This window comes from Schistocerca gregaria, chromosome 8 (genome assembly GCF_023897955.1).
Source record: "Schistocerca gregaria isolate iqSchGreg1 chromosome 8, iqSchGreg1.2, whole genome shotgun sequence".
Classification (NCBI taxonomy): domain Eukaryota; kingdom Metazoa; phylum Arthropoda; class Insecta; order Orthoptera; family Acrididae; genus Schistocerca; species Schistocerca gregaria.
In genome coordinates this window covers 439,202,850-439,230,783 of record NC_064927.1, presented here as the reverse complement: position 1 = coordinate 439,230,783, position 27,934 = coordinate 439,202,850, and the positions used below count along the sequence as shown (strand labels likewise).

Here is a 27,934-nt window from a genome sequence, read left to right as displayed (position 1 = left end):
AGTTTAAACAAATTTGATACAGAACCATTAACAGAATGTTAATGAACAATGAAAAGAAGAGTTTAAAAAGTGGTATAAACAACCAAGAACAGAATCTTAATTGTTGACTTCCAAAAGTTGTTGAAGAATTAGTAAACGAAAAAATATAACAGAACACAAATCGATATCCTCAATTAATTGATAGATTAGAAGAAGAATTATCATAATGAAAAACAGGAATAACTCAAATAACAACTAATAAATTTATTGATGTAATTATTAATGATCCAAAAGGAGTTCCTTATTTTATCAAATTTTTCAATAATTTACCACAAAATGTTTGGGAAAGTGAAAAACATCAGAAATGATTTATTAATACTTGATTTAATAATTTATTATTTGAAATGCATTTTCCAGGCTATCGATTTTGAGTTTCACGGTCTAAATTATATGAAAGAATGGCTATACGAGATAAAGCAGTTTAAACCATTCACGAATCTTGTAGAAACATGATATAGCCTATACAGGTAGAAAATATTTAGAAAAAAGACATGAAACTGATAAAGAACTTCAGTTATTTGAAAAAGAAAGAATGCATGTGAGTGATATTTCATTAGGAGAAAAAATAGCTTTAACTTAAATTAGAGGAATAACGTAATGGAAAACGAAAATCAACTGTTTTAATGTGGAGATTATAAAAAAGTTCCTTATTATTTCTTAATCTATATAAATGATTGCCTTTGCTACCTAATTAAATAGAAAATCAATTAAACTTAAACTCAATAATGAACAATTACATAGTATTGAACTATTTTTAACTAATGGTCAAAACGGAAAGGTATAGAAAAAAACTGCTGAAATCTAGTTGTTATATTAGCTTTTCATGCTGTGAAAAAATAATTAAAAATCTTACATAAAAGAAAGAAAAGAAACGTAAAGGTAGAGTTTTACCATATTTAACTGCTATTGGTTCACTAGCTGCTGGTTTTGCAGCAATTACTAACGAAGTTATAAATGGTAAATTAAACTGATGAGGAATGTGAATAACAAAAAACGGTTAATTTAGCAATGGAATAGAAAGGCAGTGAATATGGAAAAAAATTTCAAAGAAAAAATAAAAGAATTAAAAGTCCTTTCCTTATTTTGATATATCAGAGTTAGTTTACCAACTAAAAATTAAATATTTTCGTGGAGTTTTTATAATTAATATATTACATATTAAGTAAAAGAATTTAGATTGTGGAATTGTAAATTTAGAGACATGTTTTCATGTTGGTACTCATTCGATTTTTTATTATAAATCAAAAAATTTGAAGTTTGCTTTTGTACATGTGGGGGAAACATCAAAATAACTAGTTAACTACTTTGGAAATAATAATTTATACTTAAATATCGTGAGAATACAAAACTCCAATGCAGTAATTTGTGGCCATTTGTTTTTAACTGTTATCTGTCATCATGATTTTAAGTATATTTTACAAATAAACGACTTTCTTGGAAATAAGTTATACGGTTAACTTAATAGCGATTTACAAAAAAATAAAACAATATCGCTCAATAGAATCAAAACAACAAAAACATTGTAATATTTTCAAAATTTGCAGTTTTTCGATCAGCCATCAAAACTATTAAATTATTACTAAACTGAAAAATATTTACTGCAATTTAGCAAATTCCAAAATAATTAAATATGATTTTTAAAATACTTGAAATTATTTTGGTTTTAAATAAAGAAGAATTTTGAACATAAATGTTCCTAATGATGTAAAAGATGTTGTGTACAGACAATATTTACAGAATCAAATCATGTTACAAAATCTGAACACAGGAAGTTATTTTCAGATTTTAAACAAAAAATGGTAGTTATGAAGGTATCATGAAACATCAATTTAAAGAAATGAATAACACAAAAACGATTCCTAATTGTGCACTAGATAAAATAGATACACTAGAAAGTAAACTTAAGTTATTAGATACGAAAATTTTTAATGTAGACACAAAGGTTGGTAAAGACCTAAAATAACTCAAGTATTTAGACCAAATAATTTAATGTAAATTAAATATTTTAGTATCCATATAAATTACATAATCACATCTACATTTCAAAGTGTAAAAATTCTATAAAACTTTGGTTTGTAATGGATTAAGTATTCATGAACAAATTATTAAAGAATTACATAAACCAATGAGACAAAATATATAAGAGAAAATTGGAAGATTTGACTTATGGCAAACTGATTTAATCAAAATTGGTTTTCGAAAATTAAAAGGAATCACAAAAGTAGATAAATGGTGTAATCATTTAATAAGTGTTTTAGATGTTTTTTCCAATATTTGTTTGTGTAGCGCATGAGAGATGAAACAGGAGAGAATATAGTTAATTCTTCGAAAATATATTTAAAAACAGATGACAAAGATGTTTACAAACATAAAACAATAAATAATTTTGCATAAAACATTTCTTGACTTATAAAGAAATTTAATATCAGTCATTATTCCAGTATTAGGTAATGTAAAGTGTCTGTCGATGAACTATTTAATAGGACATTAAAAGAAAGGATATGTAAAAATTTGCACTTCAAGGCTGTTATATATGTGTTGAGTCAGTTTCAAAATTAATTGACGAATATAACAACACAAAACATTTGACAAAAAAAATCGAAGCCAAAACGTGTTAGCAAGGAAATTCAAAAAATCCTATTGAACTCTTTGAAAATAACGAATTTGTTAGATACTAATGATAATTATAAATTTGGAGATAAAGTAACTATAAGTGAATTAAAAGAAATTTTTGAAAAATAATATATGGCAACTGGACAACAGTAATTTTTGAAATACAAGATGATGTTCATTCTAATAAAGAAATATAAATGCACAAATTTATATGTGGAACAAATAAAGGGAAATTTTTCTTGAGCAAGAACTAATGTAAACAAATTTTCCATTTTTATCATTTTGAAAAAGTTTTAAATAAGAAAGGTAACAAAGAATATGTCAAATGGTTGGCTTTTGATAAATTTCACAATAGTTTGGTGAATAAGTGTAGTGTAATTTTTGTAAAATATTAATGTAAAGTTTTATTTAAAATTGGAAATAGTTACTGAGAAGTGGAACATATCTGGTAGTGAATATAATGATCATTATGGTTATTATTTTGTTGCAGAAGATAGAGTATGTTTGGATATTCAAGTAATACTTTACAACGATGATGTAATGTCGGAATTATATGACACTTTTAAATATGAATTAGTGGAATCATATATGTAACACATCTATATAATAATAGTTTTTAATTCCAATACAGTCTTTTTATAAACTGAAAGTGAAAATAAAATTATTTGGCGCTTGTGCAATGAAGAAAAAGGAATTAATATAGAAACAAAATTAACAAAGCAGGATGTGCATTGAAAAATCAATTGTATTGAATGTGCAAAAAAAGAAATTAAAAAAAGGGAGAAAAAGGAACAAATAAAAGGTTTGTTAATAGCTGCAATAAAAACTTTTATTAGTGTTTGGAAAATAGATTTGGATAAACAAAAAAATTGTCATAATATTACAGATTATAGAATGGATTAATTTTTTTGTTATTCTATTATGCAACTAGTAATTAATTTTAGAAATAATTATAATCTTCTATTATTTTATATGGATTTACATTTGAATGACCATAAGTTAATGTATTAATTATGTTTTGTAATAAAACATCGACATCAGAACTTAAAACAACTTTATTACATTCAGTTGTATTCAATTTAAGTTTAAATTATCTAGTTATATGCACTTTTCTGTATTGTTTTGTAATCTCAACTTTTTATAACTAGCAAAAATTATTTTGAGTTTTATATCCATTAAATTTTCTATTTTATTTATCACCAAATGTATAAGCATACATTATCGATCTTAATATTACCTCTCTAATATAATTTACCCAGAATTCTCATCTTAAATATTTCCTAAGACCCTTCTTATTTGCTTCTGGGATTCCATAAACATTATCTTTTGAAAAACCGCTTGTGTCAAATTCGTTTATGATTGCTTTTAATAATTAAAATAATCCTTAGTTTTTATATCATAAATAAAACGATCAGTATCCAAATAACACAAATTCATATTTTCACCATATATTGTCTTCATTTCATAACAATAAAAATGATATACTAATTTTCAAAATATCTAGAATATTCATTTTAATACAAATTGATTTTGTTAATGATTACTTTTATTTTTTTTCATAAGAACTACTTGTAGGTTTCCTGAAAAAACAGTGGTACATAAATAAACTGAGTCTGAAAGACAAATGATGTATGTCTTGGGTCTATTATCATTTTGAGACTTATTTCATCTATTTCTAACTTTTTCTTTTGTATTTCTAAAAACTTGATTATTAATTAACTGGTATAAATCATTTTCATTTTCGTTTTTCTCATTTCCATGTTAGAATCAGTGTTGATTTCAAGTAGTCTCATTGTTCAGGTGAAATTAATTTTCCTTAATTTTTATCCAAGAACTATACATTGTTTAAGATTTATATAATGTAAAACATATTTTTGATATGATTTAATGTTGTTAATCATTTATTTCCTTCTTCTTGTGTTTATAGTGAATCTTTATGTAAATCAAGTAATTTTTTGAATACTTCAATCAACTTCTAAAATACGACCATATTTATTATAGTTTGATATTGTAGGTATTTTTTTAAGGATTTGGCTGCAACAAACTGAAATTTTGAAATGGTAAAAAGAGACTTTGACCAACCATATATAGTATTTACACCTGAATAATGCAATGTAATTGGATTGTTTTCTTGGAAATTTTTTCCATATATTTATTATTTGATTTGGCATATCTCTTAATATCTTGTGAAATCCTGCCTCAAAATCGTTTCTCAAGAAATAAATCGAATTCATTTTTTGTCATTTTTTACAAAAATCCCAAGATGAGCCTGGAGCTGTAAAACAATAAGATGGATGTAATTTATATGATTTAATTCACATATCTCCCATACTTTCAAAAATAATTGCTAAAATTAAAAGATCAGGTTTATTATATAATTTTGTATACTCATCAAAATTTTGAACATTAAATTTTTCTAAAACTGCTTTTGCCCGATTAGTAGATTCATCACTAATACTGTCTTTATTATGTCTCAAATTAAATCATTCTTTTTGGGTAGTTAAGTTTCTTAAAATTTATTTTCAGCATCCACATGTTAGTAAGGATATACTAATTTTTTAGTCATTAAATCTGACTGATGAGTTTCAAAATATTTAGATGTTCTCATAAATTGTTCTTCTGTATGAGTTGGAGATAATTTGTCAATACATGAGGCTATAAATTTAAACACATTTTAACATTTAATGTTAGCCCATGTTTATCATATTTACTAAAAGAAATATAAATGCTCATTATTTTAAATAGCATCAATGCCTTTATTATCTGTTGCTAATTCTTTGATGAACAAATGAATAAGGAAATTTGGTAAACTATGAATATAAGCTGGAATAAATTTAGGATTTTGATAGTTAGGATTACAACCTGCATGTGCATATCCACGATATTAACCTGTTAAATGACAAAGACTTTTTCTTCCTTTTCTCCTTTAACAAATTTCTTTTCACAAATTTGAAAAGTTTTGGAAGTACAAAATTTATTTCTTCTTCATTTGCCATTATCACTGGAATATTCTCTACATGTATGTTAGCAGTTTCTCTTGAGTCTTCTGCCAAAAAGTCAGTGAACGTTTTTGCTGCATCTTTAATGGCTTTAAAACAGAATTTTTATAATCACCATTAGAAAGTTGAAAATAATAACACAATTAAAACATCAAAAGTTTTCGATATTTTGCTATGTCAGGATTTACAAGACTTGTTGACAAGTGCTAATATCCTTCAACAAATATTCGAAATTATTAGAAATTGGTAAAGGTAGTCTTCTGTATGATTGTATTTTTCAAATTCAATTTTTTAATCTGTTACAGACATATTTAAGTTTACTTATTTATGTTCTTTGCATTCTTTTTCTTGATTGTCTAATGTTTCTTGTGAATAAAAATACCTTAAACATTGATCACAAAGATAAATTTGATGACCATTACTAGGTGCTTTGAACTAACGAATCTAGAGAGATTTTATCCAACAATAATGTGAGTGATTTCATCTTTAATTAAAACCAGAGTGACTTCTTTTTAATTATTTTTTAAATGGCAAAGAGAATATACAATACTATATTCACCTTTTTCAGTGCTTTCAAATGCATATAAAATCATTGAAGTATTTTCAGATTTTATAAAATAGGTCAACTGAACAAGAAAATTAAGTTCCTTGTTTCCAAAAATTTCATCTTATTGTAATCCAGTATTCTAATAAGTATTAATTATATAATGCAGATTTTCTTTTTACCTTAATTACTGATGTTTTATCTTGAATTTTAAAAGTGAAAAGAAGAACAATAAATTGAAATATGTCTATTAACATTTAACTGCAAACTATCCATATAAAATCAAGAACATTCAGATTTTTTCAGTTTCATTTTTTCTCTATCAGTTAATCGATTGAATTTTAATATAATTTTCTAAATCAGCTGTTCTAAATAAAACTTGATTAGTTGTTTTGAAATTGAAATCCTTTTTCTCCTCTTTTCTTTTAGAATAAAATTTCATCTTAGCTTTAATGCACTTCTTTGTATTATAATATTGTTTAATTTGGTAATAATTTCTTCTCTAATTTGCTTAAAAGGATCTTGTGGTCCAACAATATTACCATTATTTTTAATTTTATAAGTATTATTCTTGATTTAAAAGCAGAAGTTCTTCTATAAATCTGTTTATGTGATGTGAAGAAATGTTCATCAACTAAAAAACTAAAACATGGTAAATTTTTCTGATGGTTTTTTTGTATAATTTCGCCGTCCGCGGTGGTCTAGCGGTTCTAGGCGCGCAGTCAGGAACCGCGCGACTGCTATGGTCGCAGGTTCGAATCCTGCCTCGGGCATGGATGTGTGTGATGTCCTTAGGTTAGTTAGGTTTAAGTAGTTCTAAGTTCTAGAGGACTAATGACCTCAGAAGTTGAGTCCCATAGTGCTCAGAGCCATATGAACCATTTTTTTATATAATTTCTTGAGTTTTATCTACTAGAAGCTTTTGAAAATAGTTCTCATTATCATTATTTATATTCTTCACTGATCTACTGATAAGATCGTTTAGTTGTTATTTATAAAATTTAGAACAATATTTAAATTTTTTGTTATAAAGATTTTACAGAGGATATTCAAAGGTATTTTTTTCTCAAATCGTTATAGTTATTATTAATTTTACTTTGAGATCTTTCGATAAGAGCGATTAAATCTTATATTAATTATTGGAATAAATATGCACGATTTCTGTATAAGTTACATAAATTATATAGCTTTGTGATATCACACCTTGTATGTGATATTTCAGTGTTCACATTGTTTAATATTTACAGAGTGCAACCAGTGATGTTACTCGTTATTTACAGCTGGTCACATGGTAACAGTCATGGGCTTGGTCGCACAATGTACACACACAGTCGCTGTAAGTGTCGTGGATACTCTTTTTCTTGTACATTTTGTTGTGGTATCCATTAACTGCTATTGAGTTCACCAGGTGTTGGAGTTCTTGATTTGAGTTGGTGCAGTTTTTATTTGCCATGGATTCTGTTGTATAAAAGTCCAGAGACATTTCCCTTTTCTTCTTCTCTCTTTTATGTAGGAGTTTGTTCAAGTTTTCGTTGGATGGGAGCCTCATTGTTGTTCCTCTATGATAAAGGGTTCCCTGGCGAGATCGAATACTAGCCTCGACTTTGTGTGTTTCGAAACATGCAGGGTGGCTTTCAAGAAGCGGGATTAAACTGTTTCCAGAGTCCTTAGGTCTTTTAGACTCAACTTTTCTCAAATGAGATCTATTCCATAGGTTGCGATAGGTAGTATTTTAGCGGCGAACAAGGCCATGACTGTTTTCAGTGACGGTCTGGATATTGCCTTGATGCGAAACATGGTTTTTGTGGCAGCTGCTGCTCGAGATTTTGAATATATTTGAAATGATCTGGCAGTGGTTTGCAGAGTGAGTCCTGGATATTTGAAGTTATTGACTGTCATAAGAGGTTCTATCGTAAGATATATTTTGTCCTCAGCAGCTTCTCTACCGTTTTTCCTGTGTTAATTTCCATTTTGTTCTCCTGAACCCACTTCTCGAGTTGCTCTTTTCGATCTGATGACCATGTAGTCCGAATATAGGTAGATATTGACGTCCTTTGCTTGTAGTCTTATCATCTGTACATCGTATGCTGCAATATTGAAAAGTAAAGGGCTTAGTGGGTCCCCATGCAATATGTCGTTGGTTTGTGTTATAGTTTCGACGTGCTAACGTCGTTTGTGATTTGAATGAAGTGGCTGTCAGCATGATATGGATCAACGTGGGCAGTTTGCCTTTTCCTTTTATTGATTCTAGTTTTGAGATTAGTATGCGCCTGTTTATTGTATCGAAAGTCTTGGTATAATCTATGAAGACTGTGTGGAATTTTCGTTGGGGATGTCTCAATGTGTCCTCTATGTACTCGATTAAGTTGCATTTTCCTGCCTTTCTGGAATTCGAATTGTTCTTCTGGGATCTTCTGGTCTACTTCTTCAGAAAATCGCTTTGTGATAACACATCTCAGTACCTTCAATGTGCATTTTTCCAGGGCAGTTCCCCTGTAGGAGTTCAGATCCATTTTGTTGCCTTTCCCTTAAACACGATCTTAATTGTAGACATCCTCCCTATTTCTGGTATGTTGCCCTCTTGTAGACACAACTTTAATATATCTGCTATTGGTTGGACTAGAAGGCTAGCTGAACCTTTGATTTGTTCATGACATATTCCGTCGGGGCCTGAAGGGATATTGTGTTTTAGAGATGTTATTATCTCTCGTACCTCTTCTGTCATGAAGGGGTTGGTTTCTGCTAGGTCTGTCTCCATAGTGAGCGGTTCAAATGCGGTGTTGGTTTTATCTATGTTTAGAATCTTCCTGAAATGTTCTTTCCAAACCGTTATGTCTATTTGTCCACTGCTCTGAGCTTTTCGTGGCCTCAGTGCTAAGTATGGGTCCTTTCTGGCTTCCTCCACCATACTGATTGCTTCCTGTTCCATGTATTCCTTTCGTTTAGTCTTCAGAAGATTTTTGTTTTCGTTTCTGATTTGGCAGTAGTATCTGGGCTCTGGCTGAATTTTGCTATTTGTAGTGCCTGGAGAGTGATTTTTCTTTTTCCACAACATTCTTCGTCGAACTATTTCTGCAAGTCTCCATTTGGGATTGTACATTAGGGCAGACTGAATCTTTTTTTTTGGGGTTATGGCTGCCAATTCAATGTCGTTTCAGTTTATGTAGTTCTCAAATTCTTTCCATTCCTCTGTCCTCTGACATGCTATGTTGATATTTAGATGCTGTGAGGCTTTAGTTTCTGTTGCTTTTACACTGCTCTCCATGTTTGGGAAGCGAAAGTTGGCCACAACTGGTCAGTATCTCCTTACAGGTGTTTTATCTGCTGAGTGACATACTTTATAATTATTTACCGTGATACTGGATCCTTTGAAGAATATTAAGTCTATGGTGCTACAATGTGCTTGTGCGAAGTATGTTCATTTGTCAGCCATCTTTACCAGGGTGAATCATTCCACTGTCATCATTTCCAGCAGCTCGTTTGTTCTATGACTTATGACGTCTAATCTGCAGTTGAGATCTCTGGCTACAATGATGTGTTTTAAGGCGGTCATAATGGCTACTAATCTGTCTTGTATTGGCGTTAGTGGTTCTACATACATGGCTATTACAGAGAGATTTTCGAAATTCATCACGAGCATGTCTTGATCCCGGCGTGTGCTTAGTAACGTTTCCATTTTTGGCTTGAAGAAGCAGGAAATTCCTTGTTTCGACTGTCCTCTTGGTCCTTGTGTTGCTGATGTATGTTGTGAGTAGAATCCGTTTATTTCCAAGGCTTTAGTTGTCAGAGTTTCTACGAGAATTATTATGTCGTGTGCGTGCAGAAAATTGATGTTTGCTAGTGCTAGGGCGATCTTTAACTGTTCCATTTTCCATAGAAGCATACTAAGCTGGGAGTCTGGTTCTTGTCCCCTGGGAGCGAAGAAGACACTAGCGTCCTACGAAGACTTCCTCTGGGCACGCATCTGCTGTGGTGACTTTTATTAGCTCTTGCATAGGAATCACCACTTTGAAGGCCTTCAGTGTGCCTCTTGATTGAAGTTCTTCGCATTCTACTATATTGGTGACATAGTGCTGGTTTGGTGTTTTCTAACCGCTTCTTCGGTTGTGCTGTGGTGTAATTTTTCTATGTAGAACCAAGTTTGCGGTTTGTAGTTGATCGGTTTTCATTGCTAGTTTCCTGCTTGTGGTTCCATTGCTGTCCGATAAACACTTCTCGTGGCTTATTGCTGCTAGTAACTTTCTCCGCCGAGCTGGTAGATGCCGCCACTTGTCCCATAGATTGACTGTAGTCTCCCTCCGTACTCGCTGTTTCCTCTGTTTCAACCTCACTTTGAGGTACATTTTTTGCCTTAATTGAATCATACAGGGTACATTGTAGTTCCTTAACAAGGTTTCTAATGCTACTTACCACTTTATGAATCCTCCTTCTTCAGATATCCACCTTTTTGAGCGATATTAACTAAACATACGAAAGCAGATACGAGACACATTCTAGTCTCCTCCGCCTTTATTAAGCTTTGAATTTTTTTTTTCAGTTTACAGATTTTAGGAAGATTGCTTAAGGATTTTTTGTTAAATTCATTATCATTAGCATTGTTATTAATATTGTCAATAGCATTCGCTATAATATGGATTAATTTTTCTTTATTAAGTTTGGAATAATTCTTTAAATTTTTTATTTTACAAACTGATTGAAGTTCTTTTATATTTTTATATTTTAGTTCTCTCTTGTTCATTTCTTTCTTTATTTCTTTCTTATTAAAATAATCGATAAGTTCCAGCAGATCTGTTAATTTGAAAAACCGTTTTCTTTAAATAATTTTTTAAATCATAATAACTTAATCCATATGTTCCTTCACCATAATTTTCTATATTTTCAAATAGTTCATCTTTCAAATGCATTTTTGCTTTCCTTTTATTTACATAGAAAATACTTTACATTTTCAAAATTAAATCGTTAATGGTTGAAATGTACCTCTGAGTTTTCTAACTTAAATTTCAATTGATGTTATTGATAGACAAGTTTCGACAGATCTTATTTATAGAGAGAAAAATTTATTGGATTCTTATTTTTTAAATAAATCGAAATTTTCTCTTGTGGGTATTGACAGATAATGTTTGATGGTTCTCATTTACAAAGAATAAAATTTATTAGATTTTTAAATTTTAGATGAGAATTTCGTTTTGCCGTTGTAGACAGATCAAGTTTAGTGGCTCTTATTTATAATGAATAAAATTTCATAGACATTAAATTTCAAAATGAAAATTTCGTTTTGTGGGAATAGATAAATATTTGAAACTTCCTGGCAGATTAAAACTGTGCTGAACCAAGACTCAAACTCGGGACCTTAGCCTTTCAGAGGCAAGTGCTCTACCAACTGGGCTACCCAAACACGACTCATAACCTGTCCTCACAGCTTCAATTCTGCCAGTACCTCGTCTCCTACCTTCTAAACTTTGGAAGCACGACTCATGACCTGTCCTCATAGCTTCAGTTCTGCCAGTACCTCTTCTGCTACCTTGCAAACCTTTGAAGGTAGCAGACGAGGTACTGGCAGAATTGAAGCTGTGAGGACGGGTCTTGAGTGATGCTTGGGTAGCTCAGTTGGTAGAGCACTTGCCCGCAAAAGGCAAACGTCCCAAGTTCGAGTCTCGGTCCAGCACACAGTTTTAATCTGCCAGGAAACTTCATATCAGCGCACACTCCACTGTAGAGTGAAAATCTCATCCTGGAGATAAATATTTGTTTGGAGAATACAGTGAAACTAGAATCTTGGTTATATCCTGGAAATTTTAATCAATATACTGTTTGAGCTAGAATTGGCATAAATATACTAGGGACCTTTGCCTTTTTTGGGCAAGTGTTCTACCAACTGAGCTACCCAAGCATGACTCACAACCGTCCTCACAGCTTTAACTCCGCCAGTACCTCGTCTCCTACCTTCCAAACTTCACAGAAGCTCTACGTCGAACCTTGCACAACTAGCGCTCCTGGAAGAAAGGATATTGTGGAGATGTGGCTTAGCCACAGCCTGGGGGATGTTTCCAGAACAAGATTTTCACTCTGCAGCGGAGTGTGCGCTGATATGAAACTTCCTGGCAAATTAAAACTGCGTGCCAGACAAGGACTCGAAACTGGGATCTTTGCCTTTCCCAGGTAAGTGCTCTACCAATTGAGCTACCCAAGCACAACTCACGACCCGTCCACACAGCTTTAATCCTGCCAGTACCTCATCTCATTCTGGAAACATCCTCCAGGCTGTGGCTAAGCCATATTTCCAGATTATCTTTTGTTCCAGGAGTCCTAGTTCTGCAAGGTATGCAGGAGAGCTTCTTCAAAGTTTGGAAGGTAGGAGACGAGGTACTGCCGCAATTAGATCTGTGAGGACGGATACTGAGTCGTGCTTGGGTAGCTCAGTTGGTAGAGCACTTGCCCGCAAAAGGCAAAGGTCCCAAGTTCTAGTCTCGGTCTGGAACACAGTTTTAATCTTCCAGAAAGTTTCATATCAGCGCACACTCCGCTGCAGAGTGAAAATTTCATTCTGTGAATATGCTATTTTAGTACAATGGGGCAGGCTACATACTGGGGCCCAGAAAACTGTTTCTTGCCCCTGACATATACATTGCTCTGCAAAGCAAGTTGACTTGGCATGCTGATACTGATTCCATAATACATGCCTACGATCCAGGAAGCCTATACTCAAGGGGCTGAAAAATCACTTATTTGGCTGTACCTCAATTACCTTCAGAGCTAGGATTTTATGAACCCTACTGTGCTGATACTGGTGAGGCCTTATGTTACAGTGACATATTTTGATGAAATTGATCCAACGGGTTTGGAAGGAGCTCATGGACATACCCACACACACTCTTCTTTATATAAATAAAATAGTTTTATATGTAAACACCGTCATGTTTAGATCTAACAGAAAATATGTGGCTTCTGAGTCGTTTTCCCTACATTTTTACTATTTGCACATGATAATGTAATTTACAAAATGACACAGGTGCTACTATTCACATAAAGCAGACCTGAAGGTTTGATCTATATTTTCTTGTACATTTGCTGACATTGCCACAATCCGTTTTCAAGGTACAGATGTTCAGTATATTGAAACTTCCTGGCAGATTAAAACTGTGTACGGAGTTCGAGTCTCGGTCCGGCACTCAGTTTTAATCTGCCAGAAAGTTTCATAGTAGCGCACACTCTGCAGCAGAGTGAAAATCTCATCCTGGTTCAGTATATTACTGACTTTTCATTTGAAGTTCTGTTAGCGCTTCACACTATGCTCATCCTGTCAAATCGCTTGTGCAGTTTTTATGGTCACGAGTTATTTAATTCAATACTCAAGATGGCGTAAATCTGCAGAAGTTCCACTCTCCCTTAGTTTCAAAATAAAGTCAGCCAACAGAAGTACAGAGGGACACTAACCCTAAACGTGGTCACAGCAAGCTGGTGCCACCGCAGCACTACAAACCGCCCTCGAGAAAAAGCCTGAGCGACTAACAGCGTGTCCAACCCACAGTTAAGTTGGCTACAGGAATCTTGTACTATTGCAGGTAGTACACAGTTGTTCAGCGTTCGAGTTTACTGCTGAGATACGACCAATTCGTTGCTGTTCTTTGTAGGCTTCACTTTGTGTCTCGCACTAGCGAGGTAATTGCATTTTTCACGGTCTCTACTGCTTTCCATCACAATGAAAGGAACCATGCACAGTTTCGTTCCCCTTTGGAAATGAAGTTCGCAACAGAATGTTTGTACCACATCTGTCCATGATTAAGCTGAAAATATACGATTGTATTGCGACACATTAGCTTTAAAGTATCAACATGACTAGTGAGGTAAACTTCACGCTACCCTTGTCTGTGGCCGCACGGGGTAGCCGTGCGATCTTGTCACGGATCGCACGGCTCCCCCGTCGGAGGGTCGAGTCCTCCCTCGGGCATGGGTGAGTGTGTTGTCCATAGTCCAAGTTAGTTTCAATTAGATTAAGTAGTGCGTAAGCCTATGGACCGACGACCTCAGTAGTTTGGTCCCATAGTCCTTACCACAAATTTCCAATTTTTCCTCGTCTGTGGGATCGCAATTTGTGTTTACCCAAGGCTCATTAGTCTCGTTCTGGATTCTGAATTCTCAATGTGCTCTGATTTCCTTATGAATGCAGTCTCTAGAGACTAAACAAGTTATCATTTTTTCTCGTGTGTTTCTGTGTCTTCTTATGTGCATTTGGCTTGATCCACAATGAGACTGCAGAATGCTGTATGGTCCCAAATTGTGCGCTGGAAAAATCCCATCTTATTTACTTAAACCGGCCTCTTATTTTGGAGGTCCATTATGAATACATAAAATATAATTAGCATCGTCCATCTGTTACTGGTCTATAATACACCCCTGCTCCTTTCACTAAGTAATTTATTTGTTTACCTCAACAACGGAATCCTATGCAGTAAGAGAACAGATCCACTGCCTCCATGGTCCAGTGGAAAAATGATTATCAGTTGAGGTCACTGACGACAGGGGAAACATTGGCAAGCAGAGCTTATTTATGTCTTGCAGTTAGTTCCGCCAAGTTCAACGACCTACAACATTGCGAATCATTTACTGGTGAATAGCTCTAGGGTGGCGTCGTTTGCGGAATTCTTTTCAACTACACAGCAAATGATTTGCAGTCGACCATTTCAGGGGGGTAGGACGTCAAACAGGCGACTTGCAGCAGGAGAGGCACCACAAGACATTTGAATTTCCACTGTCTATACTTCTACAAATAAATTCATAAAACTTTAACTGCATGAAGCAGGAAGGATTCAGAATTCGCACTCATTGCAATGGAAGTTCGAAAACATAACGAAGTAATTTTTTTTTACATGTGAAATTTCATCATTTATCTCCCTTACTAATGGCAGCTTTTGTTGCTATAGGTACACTTTTCTTCATAAGTACGACAGATTCTTCGATGAATTTTGCACAGCATACAAACCATACTTAAAGGTGTATGAAACTCAAGAGTTTTCCAAATCTATTGAAAACTATGGTAAAAATTGAGATAATTAACTATGACATTTGTGTTTTTTCTAAACACGAAGTTTAAAATATAACAGTTCATTCGTTTTTGCATAAATGAAATAAATTCTAGAGTTTCGTACACCTGTGAGTGTGGTAGGTATGCTATGCAAAATTCATCGAAGAATCTCTCTAACTTATGAAGAAAAGTGTACCTATGGCAACAAATGAAAAAATGATGAAATTTCGCACGTAAAAAAAATTGTTTTGTTATGTTTTCGAACGTCCACTGCAATGGGTGTGAATCCTGAATCCTTCCTGGTGATGCTGACAAAGTTGTACGAATTTATTTGTAAAAGTATAGACTCCTGCTCCAAGTCGGTCCATTTGACGTCCTACCCCCCCTTAACGAGATACGTCGTTAAGGAGTTTTATTTCATCTGCGCTGTTTATGCAGGGACTTAGGTCAGTATTCTGAATAAGCAGAAGCAACAAAAGCTAGTGAAACACTGTTTGTTATTCCTTCTGATGATATCGAAAAGAAAAGTACGAGAACAGTGCGGCAGCGCAGTTACCGCTAATACTCTGGTGTGTATAACTCAAGGACGAAAGTAACATTCGCTTAATGTGTCAAGGCCAAGTGACGCACTTCATTGAAATTAGGGCCATACACGGAAAGAGCCGTTATAATTCAAAGAAATAGGCAGAGAGACGAACAGAAACGAGAGACTGATAGAGAGGGATGGACTCACGTCTACGCTTGGAGTTGAGACATCCCAACAGGGTGCAGCTGGCGGAGGTTCCACTGCTGTTGCACGAGCACATGTTGCAGTCGATCTTGAAGGTCGAGTTGGGTGTACACCTCTGGGCTTTCCGTTTCACCATGGACGACTCGTCTGCCTCTGTGAAGTGACAATAGGTTAACCACATATTCAGCGTATCAGGAAGCGTCTACAAGAAGTATCCATATTCTCCGATAGACAAGACACTCAGCTGGTCTTCTTCATGCATATTACTGTGGTGGGCGTACTGTAAGACATTCGGTACACACACCATCAGATTATTTGACTTGTCGCTCTAACGAAGTGGGCGAGTGTCAGCAAAATGCCTCGTGGTCTTATCGTGGCGTGTTTATCTTCTGCCGTTAGGTCAGACGATAGAAATGCCACCTGCACGCTTAGAGTAGTAGATTGACGGTGACAAGCTTTAAACAGAACTTGATTAATCTTCACACATTTTTATTAAAATAATAAAAATCATGGATATTGCGTAACTTGATTCTGGATGCTGTTTACAGTTGACAATCTGAAGTTCCTTTGGTCTTTGTATGTTAATCTTATTCTCACATATTTCTGATACTTGACAAAGTGTCTATTCATTTATGTTCATGGCTATGTACAGGAATATGATAATCTTATTAGGCGCAGACTGAAACTTAACTATAGACTGGTACAGACTAATGCAGACAAATGCAGACTAATGCAGATTAATGCAGACTGGTACAGACTAATGCAGACAAATGCAGAGTGGCTAATCGGAGGTCTGCACACTCATTATAATACCTCGCGCATTTAGGTATCAATGTGCGCGTGTGATCCGCGAGGAAAAGTGGTCCTACGTTAGCAGCAACCTCATTGGCTGCGTTACATATTAATACGCAGATCGGCGGAAGCAGAATTTGGTCCGTCTCTAAGACAGCGCCATCTCTTTGTGCGGAGACGAACGAGCCCTGCGCCTGCGCTGTTGTGCTTAATGGGGCGCGCTCTATTGGGAAAGTTGTGTATGCGCTGACTATGCAGAACTATGTACACAACAATTACACTACATTTACTTTTGTCCAACTTCTTAAATGTTCCTGCATTTTCGAGTTTATACCGAAACTATGTACACAAGACATAGAAAAAAAGATTTACCTGGGGTAAACAGAATGAGAATATAGGTACAGGGAAATATTTGTTGCGTCACATCCAGCAATCTTTGTGATACCATATTCGCCACTGACTTTCTTTTCGCGAAACAGACCTAAAAAAGAAGATTTACCTGGGACAAACAGAATGAAAATGTAGGTACAGGGGAAAGTTTCTTGTGGCAGATCCAGCAATCTTTGTGATACCATATTCGATAGTGACGTTCTATTCACGAAACAGTATTAAGAAAATTTAGATTCTTGGCCGTCCCTAATTAAGAGCGAAGGACTTTCCAGGTTGAAACTGACAACCCGGCCTTAAGCTGGGACATGTCACGACCTAGGCATATGGGGAGAGCAGCAAAATGGACTACCTTGATATCTGCATTTCAATTCGTAGCAAGGTACCTGAGCATTAGTGATAATGTGATTGCTGATGGGTAGAGTGCATCTACGTGGATACTCTGAAAATCACCCTGAGTGTCTGGCAGAGTGTTCATCGATGCACCTTGACAATAAAATCTCCACTATTCCACTCTCGAACAGCCCGCTGAAAAAAAGCACACCTATATCTTCCCGTATGAGCTCTTATTTCTCTTATTTTATTATGATGATCGTTTCTCCCTGTGTAGGATGACGTCAACAAAATATCTTCGCATTCAGAGGAAAAAGTTGGTGATTGAAATTTCGTATGAAGACTCCGCCACAACGACAAATGCCTTTGTCTTAATGATGTCCACCACTAATGCTGTATCATGTCCGTGGCACTCTCTTCCCCATTTACCGATAATACAAAACATGCTTTCCTTCTCTGAACTTTCTCGATGTACTCCGTTAACCCTGTCTGGTAAGGATCCCACACCGCACAACAGCACTCCAAAAGAGGACGGACAAGCGTAGTGCAGGCAGTCTGTTTTGTAGGTCTGTTACGTTGTCTCAGTGTTCTGCAGTAAAATGCAGTCTTTGGTTTACTTGCCGCACAACATTTTCGATGTGTTCTTTCTAATTGAAATTGTTCGTAACTGTAGTTCCTATGTATTTAGTTGAATTTATGGTCTTCAGACTTGATTGTTTTATAGAGTAACCGAAGTTTAAAGGACTTATTTTAGTTATCACCTGAATGATCTCACAATTTTTATTATTTAGGGTCAATTGCCAATTTTCGCACCATACAGACATCTTTTCTAAACCGTTTTGCAATTTGTTTTGCTTTTCTGATGACTTTAATAGTCGATGAACGACAGCATGATCTGCAAACAACCGAAGATGGCTTCTCAGATTCTCTCATAAGTCGTTATTATAGATAAGGAACAGCAGAAAGCCTATAACACTACCTTGGGGAACGTCAGAAATCACTCCATTACTTTCCGTCAGTTACTACAAAGTGTGACCTCTATGACGGTGATCATGAATCAGATCACACTGAGACGATATTCTATAAGCAAGCAATTTGTTTACTATCCGCTTGTGAGGAGTCTGGAAGTCTAGAAATACGGAATCCATTTGAAATCGCTTGTCAGTGGTACCCAACACTTCACGTGGTTAAATGGCTAATCGTGTTTCACAAGAACGATGTTTTGTAAATCCGTGTTGACTGTCTGTCAATAGACCGTTCTCTTCGAGTTAATTCATAATGTTCGAACATAATTTATATCCGAAAACCCTGTTTCATTTCAACGTTAATGATATGTGCGTGTAATTTAGTGTATTACTCCTAGTAGGCTGTTTCAAGGCGGCACTGAGGAACATGGAAATGAGAAGCTAGACGAACATGTCACTGATGCTCACACTACCAATTACAGTTAGGAGATTTTCCGCTTTGTTTAAAACGGGTTAATAACTACCAGGAGGAGGATGAGACATTCAAAGAGATAAGGAGCGGGCTAGCTAAGTATGAGACGTTAGGTTGTGTCTCTTAAAGGATGGTATTTTGTCTTGTAAGGGACTGAATGATCACTGACCTAAGATATTGGTTCACGCAGAGCTGGCTCCCACGTCTGCCGAGTACTGTCACCAAGATGGACTAGTGTGTGGTTATGCCAGGCTCTGAAGAGCATTCTAGCAACCGATGACCAAGCAATCAGATCGTACCACAGTGGCAAGTTCTCTAATAGGTTTATGGTAGTACGTAAAGTGTACTTGAGAAGTTTTGGCAAAATTAGCAAGACTAATGCAAAACTGATGAAGCAACTCCTGCCGCACATTTGGCGATGCTAACAAAGTATTAATTTCGTTACCCCTGCCACCCAAGTATTAAAAAGGTATGGCAACCGAAAGAGACAGTCAGTCCCATGTGCCCCAACTTGTTGTTGTTGTTGTTGTCTTCAGTCCTGAGACTGGTTTGATGCAGCTCTCCATGCTACTCTATCCTGTGCAAGCTGCTTCATCTCCCAGTACCTATAGCAACCTACATCCTTCTGAATCTGCTTAGTGTACTCATCTCTCGGTCTCCCTCTACGATTTTTACCCTCCACGCTGCCCTCCAATGCTAAATTTGTGATCCCTTGATGCCTCAAAACATGTCCTACCAACCGATCCCTTCTTCTAGTCAAGTTGTGCCACAAACTTCTCTTCTCCCCAATCCTATTCAATACCTCCTCATTGGTTACGTGATCTATCCACCTTATCTTCAGTATTCTTCTTTAGCACCACATTTCGAAAGCTTCTATTCTCTTCTTGTCCAAACTAGTTATCGTCCATGTTTCACTTCCATACATGGCTACAATTACTTTCAGAAACGACTTCCTGATACATAAATCTATATTCGATGTTAACAAATTTCTCTTCTTCAGAAACGCTTTCCTTGCCATTGCCAGTCTACATTTTATATCCTCTCTACTTCGACCATCATCAGTTATTTTACTTCCTAAATAGCAAAACTCCTTTTCTACTTTAAGTGTCTCATTTCCTAATCTAATTCCCTCAGCATCACCCGATTTAATTTGACCCATGAGCCCCAACTTAAGCCGGCATATAACTAATGTGACGTATATTTATTTATATTCTGTACGGAGGCAGCAGCGTTTCTACTGAGAATATTATCAACCGTATTTTAATGTTAATTGTAGTTGCAGTGGATATCGTGACCTTTATGATCGGTGGGGATGCCGAAAGGTTTCGGTCGGGGAGCAGGTGCCGTGAATTTCGGCACGCTCAATTCTCGTCCTCTGCGGTGGTCGTGTCCAGCGACTGCTTGTCGCCGGTTGCCGAGAGATGTACGGACAGACCTACAAGATCGCGTGGGCGGCACTGGGCCAGCCTGGTGAAGTCTGGGTATGAGCTAGCAGTTAAGAGAACGAGTTCTCAACGTGCAGACATCGGTATCTGTTCTGGGTGGGTGGACGGTGGCTGGCGTCTAGACTCAAATGGAATCTGTGCTGACGGTACAAAAGTGCATACTATACGTGGTGTGTGCTCTTCAGTGGGGGAAAGAAGAGTGTTGCGCCAGCGGTGCTTGACGAAAATATCTACATCTACATCTACATTCATACTCCGCAAGCCACCCAACGTTGTGTGGCGGAGGGCACTTTACGTGCCACTGTCATTACCTCCCTTTTCTGTTCCAGTCGCGTATGGTTCGCGGGAAGAACGACTGTCTGAAAGCCTCCGTGCGTGCTCGAATCTCTCTAATTTTACATTCGTGATCTCCACGGGAGGGGGGGAAGCAATATATTCGATACCTCATCCAGAAACGCACCCTCTCGAAACCTGGCGAGCAAGCTACACCGCGATGCTGAGCGCCTCTCTTGCAGAGTCTTCCACTTGAGTTTGCTAAACATCTCCGTAACGCTATCACGGTTACCAAATAACCCTGTGATGAAACGCGCCGCTCTTCTTTGGATCTTCTCTATCTCCTCCGTCAACCCGATCTGGTACGGATCCCACACTGATGAGCAATACTCAAGTATAGGTCAAACGAGTGTTTTGTAAGCCACCTCCTTTGTTGATGGTCTACATTTTCTAAGGACTCTCCCAATGAATCTCAACCTGGTACCCCCCTTACCAACAATTAATTTTATATGATCATTCCATTTCAAATCGTTCCGCACGCATACTCACAGATATTTAACAGAAGTAACTGCTACCAGTGTCTGTTCCGCTATCATATAATCATACAATAAAGGATCCTTCTTTCTATGTATTCGCAATACATTACATTTGTCTATGTTAAGGGTCAGTTGCCACTCCCTACACCAAGTGCCTATCCGCTGCAGATCTTCCTGCATTTCGGTACAATTTTCTAATGCTGCAGCTTCTCTGTATACTACAGCATCATCCGCGAAAAGCCGCATGGAACTTCCGACACTATCTACTAGGTCATTTATATATATTGTGAAAAGCAAATGGTCCCATAACACTCCCCTTTGGCACGCCAGAGGTTACTTTAACGTCTGTAGACGTCTCTCCATTGATAACATCATGCTGTGTTCTGTTTGATAAAAACTCTTCAATCCAGCCACACAGCTGGTCTGATATTCCGTAGGCTCTTACTTTGTTTATCAGGCGACAGTGCGGAACTGTATCGAACGCCTTCCGGAAGTCTAGAAAAATAGCATCTACCTGGGAGCCTGTATCTAATAATTTCTGGGTCTCATGAACAAATAAAGCGAGTTGGGTCTCACACGATCGCTGTTTCCGAAACCCATATTGATTCCTACAGAGTAGATTCTGGGTTTCCAAAAACGACATGATACTCGAGCAAAAAACATGTTCTAAAATTCTACAACAGATCGACGTCGGAGATATAGGTCTATAGTTTTGCGCATCTGCTCGACGACCCTTTTTGAAGACTGGGATTACCTGTGCTCTTTTCCAATCATTTGGAATATCGGTCGAGCAGTCGTTTGCATTCTGTTTGTGATTCACCTTCAAGCTGTGCTAGCAGTTGGTGGGATCAATATTTCCCTTGTCGTTCCGATTTGCTGCAGTGTGTTATTTATTAATGTTTTTAAACTTGGTAAGTAAATACGCCCTACAACCCAAAACCACTTCCAACGTTTCTTGAGCCACAGGATAAAGAGAATAAATCTGTTTTTTGGTCATCAGTCTTTGATCTTAAGTCATCCAAAGCCCTTTTAAATTCTGATTCTAATACTGGATCTCCTATCTCTCCTAAATCGACTCCCGTTTCTTCTTGTCTCACATCAGACGAATCGTCACCCTCATAGAGGCTTTCAATGTATTCTTTCCCCCTATCTGCTCTCTCCTCTGCATTTAACAGTGCAATTCCGTTGCACTTTTAATGTTATCACCCTTGCTTTTAATCTCAATAAAGGTTGTTTTGACTTTCCTGTATGCTGAGTCTGTCCTTAAGACAATCATTTCTTTTTCGATGTCTTCACATCTTTCCTGCAGCAATTTCGTCTTAGCTTCCCTGCACTTCCTGTTTGTTTCATTCCTCAGCGATTTGTATTTCTGTATTCCTCAGTTTCCCGGAACATTTTTGTACTTCCTCCTTTCATCGATCGATGAAAGTATTTCTTCTGTTACCCAGGGTTTTACTGAGCGAGGTGGCGCAGTGGCTAGCACACTAGACTCGCATTCGGGAGGACGACGGTTCAATCCCACGCCCTGCCATCCTGATTTGGGTCTTCCGTGATTTTCCTAAATCCGCGATGGTTACTTTGAAAGGGCACGGCCGACATTTTTCCCCGTTCTTCCCTAATCCGATGAGACCGATGACCTCGCTGTCTGGTCTCCACCCCCAAACAATTCAATCCTTTGATCGCAGTTATCTTCTTTGTACCTGTATTTTTCTTTCCAAATTGTGTGATCGCCCTTTTTAGAGATGTCCATTCCTCTTCAGCTGTACTACCTACTGAGCTATTCCTTACTGCTGTATCTATAGCCTTAGATAACTTCAACAGTGTCTCCTTATTCCTTAGTACTTCCGTATCCCACTACTTTGCCTATTGATTCTTCCTGACAAGTGCCTTAAATTTCAGCCTACTCCTAATCACTACTATATTATTATCTGAGTCTATATCTGCTCCTGGGTACACGTTACAATCCACTATCTGATTTCGGAACCATGATGTAATATTATAGATATCTTCCCCTATCACCCGGCCTTTTCCAAGTATACCTCTTCCTTTTGTGATTCTTGAGCAGAGTATTCGCTATTACTAGCTGGAACTTGTTACAGAACTGAATTACTCTTTCTCCTCTCTCATTCCTTGTCTCAAGCCCATATTCTCCTGTAACCTTTTCTTCTACTCCTTCCCCTACAACTGCATTCCAGTCCCCCACGACTATTAGATTTTCATCCCTCTTTACATGATGTGTTACCCTTTCAATATCCTCACACACTTTCTAAATCTCTTCATCTTCAGCTTGGGACGTCAGCATGTATACCTGAACTATCGTTGTCGGCGTTGGTTTGGTGTCGATTCTGATAAAAACAACTCGGTCACAGAACTGTTCACGGTAACACACATAAACTACATGAGCGAAAACAATCAGATGGCGTTGACGCCCTATGTGATTGCGTTGTGCCATAGACTTAAGACGCATTTTGCGTAGTTACGTTACATCACGTGTTAAATGGAACATGAAGCGATCCGTCTCTGCGTTTTGTAAGTGAAGTGAGAGACAAGACAGAGGTGCTACTTATCAGAACGCTTCACAGTTCTCTTCCGCACAATGTCGCTGGGAGCGAGAGCGGTAGTGCGTTTGCGGTGTACATTAAAGAAGGCTATGAGGAGAGTAAGATCCGATCAGGCGCTAAATGGAAACCTCCGTGAAAATCCGATGAAGCTTTGCACTGATGTGTTGGACAGTGGACTTAGTATGCCTGTCGATCGCGTCACGTCGCTATTTCTCAGTTTCGAGTCCAAAGTGAGCACTTAAAGATGCCTCCTCGACAGGAGACAAGTATAAGCGCCTGCTGAGAGATTTAGCCTGATGTCATGCAACCCACATCAAGTAACTGTCATGGGTTTCCTTCTTCGTAACAGTACTCGGCCGCAGACTGCAGTGGCAATGAAGATGCTCCTCCAGCGTTTTTGATGGACGTTTGATAACTAATTATACGGTCCGTAATTGGTTCCCCTCAGTTTCATCTTGCTACATTAACCACTGGCTGTGAAGACATCTCGCACTGACAACGAACTGACAGCGTAGAGAATTGGCGGAAACCACCGGGGACTGCTTGGTACAACGCTATGACAAGCAGCGACTATATAGAGAAGTAGCTGGAATGTGTAACTAACTGTCGCAAAGAAAACATTTTTGATTTTCACTGTCGTTTAGATTTCGGACCGATCGGACATTACTTTCCGAAAATATCTCGTAGCAGGCGGTATGTCAGGAGCAGCCCAATAATCGACACCCGTCTGGATTGCAACTCGCAATGTCGTACTCACGTTGGTTCGCCCGCGCACACGTTGAAGGAGAAACGAGCAACATAGCTACCAGAAGCCACATAAATGACCCCATGGCCACTGCGTCTGTAACAGCTATCGCTAATAACGCGAGCCGTGTTACTGCAGGGGCGTCCGATCTCTCGTTTATATTACAGAGCGTGCCAATGGGAAATGGCTTTATGATTCCAGCAGACTCTTTCACTTAATGGCGCAGTACCATTTCGTCTAACAATAATGATATTTTTCTCGATACGACCGCTTTTGACCTTTTCAGCTGCTTGAATTTTTACGTCCGTTCTGTATATGAGGATTATTTATGCGTGGTGTATTTTCATTAGAACCTATCCGAACGAACGAATATCACACATGCAGGGTGTTGTTATTAACGTTTAAAGAGACCCGAAGCGACGTAGATGACTCTGAGCCAGATTAATGTAAGATATATATGGGGCCTCATATCTCGGTAAGTAGCCCAAAAATGGATGACAAGTGTTGAACGTCTTGCTGTACGTGCAGTGATGGTGCTTGCCGACCCTGCCCTCGCTGGTGGGAGGCAGCGCAACATATCGCACCAATCGGCTCCTCTCTCATCACACATATTTTCTACATGTGATATGTTGCAAACGTAGAAGTTACAGAATTATTGACCTCTATGTAATATAGAAAACCCTTTTCTAATTTTCTGTTTCCCACCATTCGTCCCTTTCTCTATTGACAGACTTTATTTAGTAAAGGACTCATAGGTCATTTACCAGTAGTGAAGCGATGCAATTCGGAAGCTTATACTTATTTACACTGATGAACCAAATCATTGTGACTGCCTGCTTAATACACTACTGGCCATTATAATTGCTACACCAAGAAGAAATGCAGATGGTAAACGAGTATTCATTGGACAAATATATTATACTAGAAGTGACATGTGATTACATTTTCACGCAATTCGGGTGCATAGATCCTGAGAAATCAGTACCCAGAACAACCACCCCTGGCCGCAATAACGGCCCTGATACGCCTGGCATTGAGTCAAACAGAGCTTGGATGGCGTGTACAGGTACAGCTGCCCATGCAGCTTCAACACGATACCACAGTTCATAAAGAGTAGTGACTGGCGTATTGTGACGAGCCAGTTGCTCGGGCACCATTGACCATACATTTTCAATTGGTGAGAGGTCTGGAGAATGTGCCCGTACAGGACCTGCAACATGCGGTCGTGCCTGAAATGTTGGGTTTTGCAGGGATCGAATGAAGGGTAGAGCCAAGGGTCGTAACACATCTGAAATGTAAGGTCCACTGTTCAAAGTGCCCTCAATGCGAACAAGAGGTGACCGAGACGTGTAACCAATGGCACCCCATACCATCACGCCGGGTGATACGCCAGTATGGCGATGACGAATATACGCTTCCGATGTGCGTTCACCGCGATGCCGCCAAACACGGATGCGATCATCATGATGCTGTAAACAGAACCTGGATTCATCCGAAAAAATGACGTTTTGCCATTCGTGCACCCATGTTCCTCGATGAGTACTCCATCACAGGCGCTCCTATCTGTGACGCAGCGTCAAGGGTAACCGCAGCCATGGTCTCTGAGCTGATAGTCCATGGTGCTGAAAACGTCGTCGAACTATTCGTGCAGATGGTTGTTGTCTTGCAAACGTCCCCATATGTTAAAAAACTTCCTGGCAGATTAAAATTGTGTGCCCGACCGAGACTCGAACTCGGGACCTTTGCCTTTCGCGGGCAAGTGCTCTACCAACTGAGCTACCGAAGCACGACTCACGTCCGGTACTCACAGCTTTACTTCTGCCAGTATCCGTCTCCTACCTTCCAAACTTTACAGAAGCTCTTCTGCGAAACTTGCAGTTTCATATGAAGAATGACTCCCATAGCGTAATTCTTCTCCCACCATCTTCCGTCCTTGGTGTGCTGCTCGTTTCGAGCCGCCATTTACCTCGATGACGGCGTTTGTCGAGATGACCATCGACCTAGTCTAGCAAAACTGGATTCACCCGAAGAGTCTACACGTTTCCATGGATCGACGGTCGAATCCCGATGGTTCCGTACCCACTGGAGTTGTAACTGACGCCGTAGTTGAGTCAACATGTGAACACGAGAGGCTAGTCTGCTGTGGAGCACCTTGTTCAACAGTGTACGGTGAACGGCGTACTCCAAAACAGTTGTTTATGCAACAGCATTGTTCTCTTTCCGCAGAGATGTAAGAGATCAACATATATCACTGTCATTCTACCTCTTTTCGTAGATGATCACGACAATAGCACATGAACATTCGACCAGTTTCGCCGTTCTCAAGATAGTCGTTCACAGGCTCTACGTAATAGTAATAATATTCCCTTTGTCAAAGTCGCTTATCTCAATGTATTTTCCCATTTGCTCACCATAATTCTATGGTGGCATTCGTTCCATGTCTCCGCAGCTTACATACTTCTGTTACCATGTCACGTGTCCGCAACGCCACCAGGCGTCATCCAGCCTCGCCGTGGGCAGTGGTCATAATGTATTGGCTTATCAGTGTATTTGTAACACAATATGGTAGGATTTAGTTGAACTGTACTTTGCAGACACCAGCGGAGACAGCGAGACCTGTAAATAAAATAATAATTATTACCTCAATGTAAACACATAGTTGTGTAACACGAAGCAAAAAAAAAAAAAAAAATCATTTCTGCCAGACGCAACACCCGAACCCTGAGCCCCACGCCCTAAAGGCTCTTGCGTAGACCCGTAGCCAGGTGAATGATTGACTTGGGCTAGGATGACCAGAAGGGAGAGATCGGTAGGCACCAGCACGTGCGACGAGATGCGCCATATGGTGACATCACACGTTTAACATTAGTCATCCACTTTTGGGGTATTTTCAGATACTTTTAGCCCCATGTGTCTTACAGTTGTCTCAAAGCCATCTACGCGCTTCGAAGTTTTTCAAACTTGGTATGAATCACCCTCTATGTAATTCTACTCGGCATGACAGCCATTTAGATCTTTCAGGGCTTATGCAGTCTCTTTCTTGAACCCTAGCAGGAATCCAGCATGATGTGACGAGCAATAAGTGTGGGGGAAATGGGACGCAACGTAAGTAGCGTGCGACAACATGGGAATTTGTGTCGAAAGGAAAGGGTGCTGGGATACCTGAAGCGCTTAAGGCAACCGCTCGTGTAAACTGGGAAATGGAGGTTCGAGTCTTGGTTCGGCACCAATTTTCAGTTGTCACCAGCGAATTCATTTCAGTGTCCAGTTATGGCCGATGTGAGTATTTACTTGATTTCACAAGATACTCTAAAGGTCTGAAACAACGACCTGTATTTAGTCGTTTACAAATAGACATCTCTATCACAATCACAGGGGCCATTCTTCGCTAAAAGGTATGAGACATCTCACTCTACATCTACGTAATTATTATGCAAAAAACTTTGTAGTGCATGGCAGAAGGGTACTTCCCACTGTA

At 37.8% G+C, this 27,934-nt stretch overlaps 1 long non-coding RNA gene across 1 annotated transcript in view; it reads right to left on the bottom strand.

The window, feature by feature from the left end:
- The window catches only part of LOC126284005 (uncharacterized), a 34,333-nt gene extending 9,763 nt beyond the window's left edge, over positions 1-24,570 (bottom strand). The window contains exons 1-2 of the long non-coding RNA XR_007551424.1: positions 24,469-24,570; positions 15,951-16,100 (exon numbers count right to left, since the gene is read on the bottom strand). This is a non-coding gene — a long non-coding RNA (uncharacterized LOC126284005). The remainder of the gene's footprint in view (positions 1-15,950; positions 16,101-24,468) is intronic.
- Positions 24,571-27,934: the final 3,364 nt, after the last annotated feature.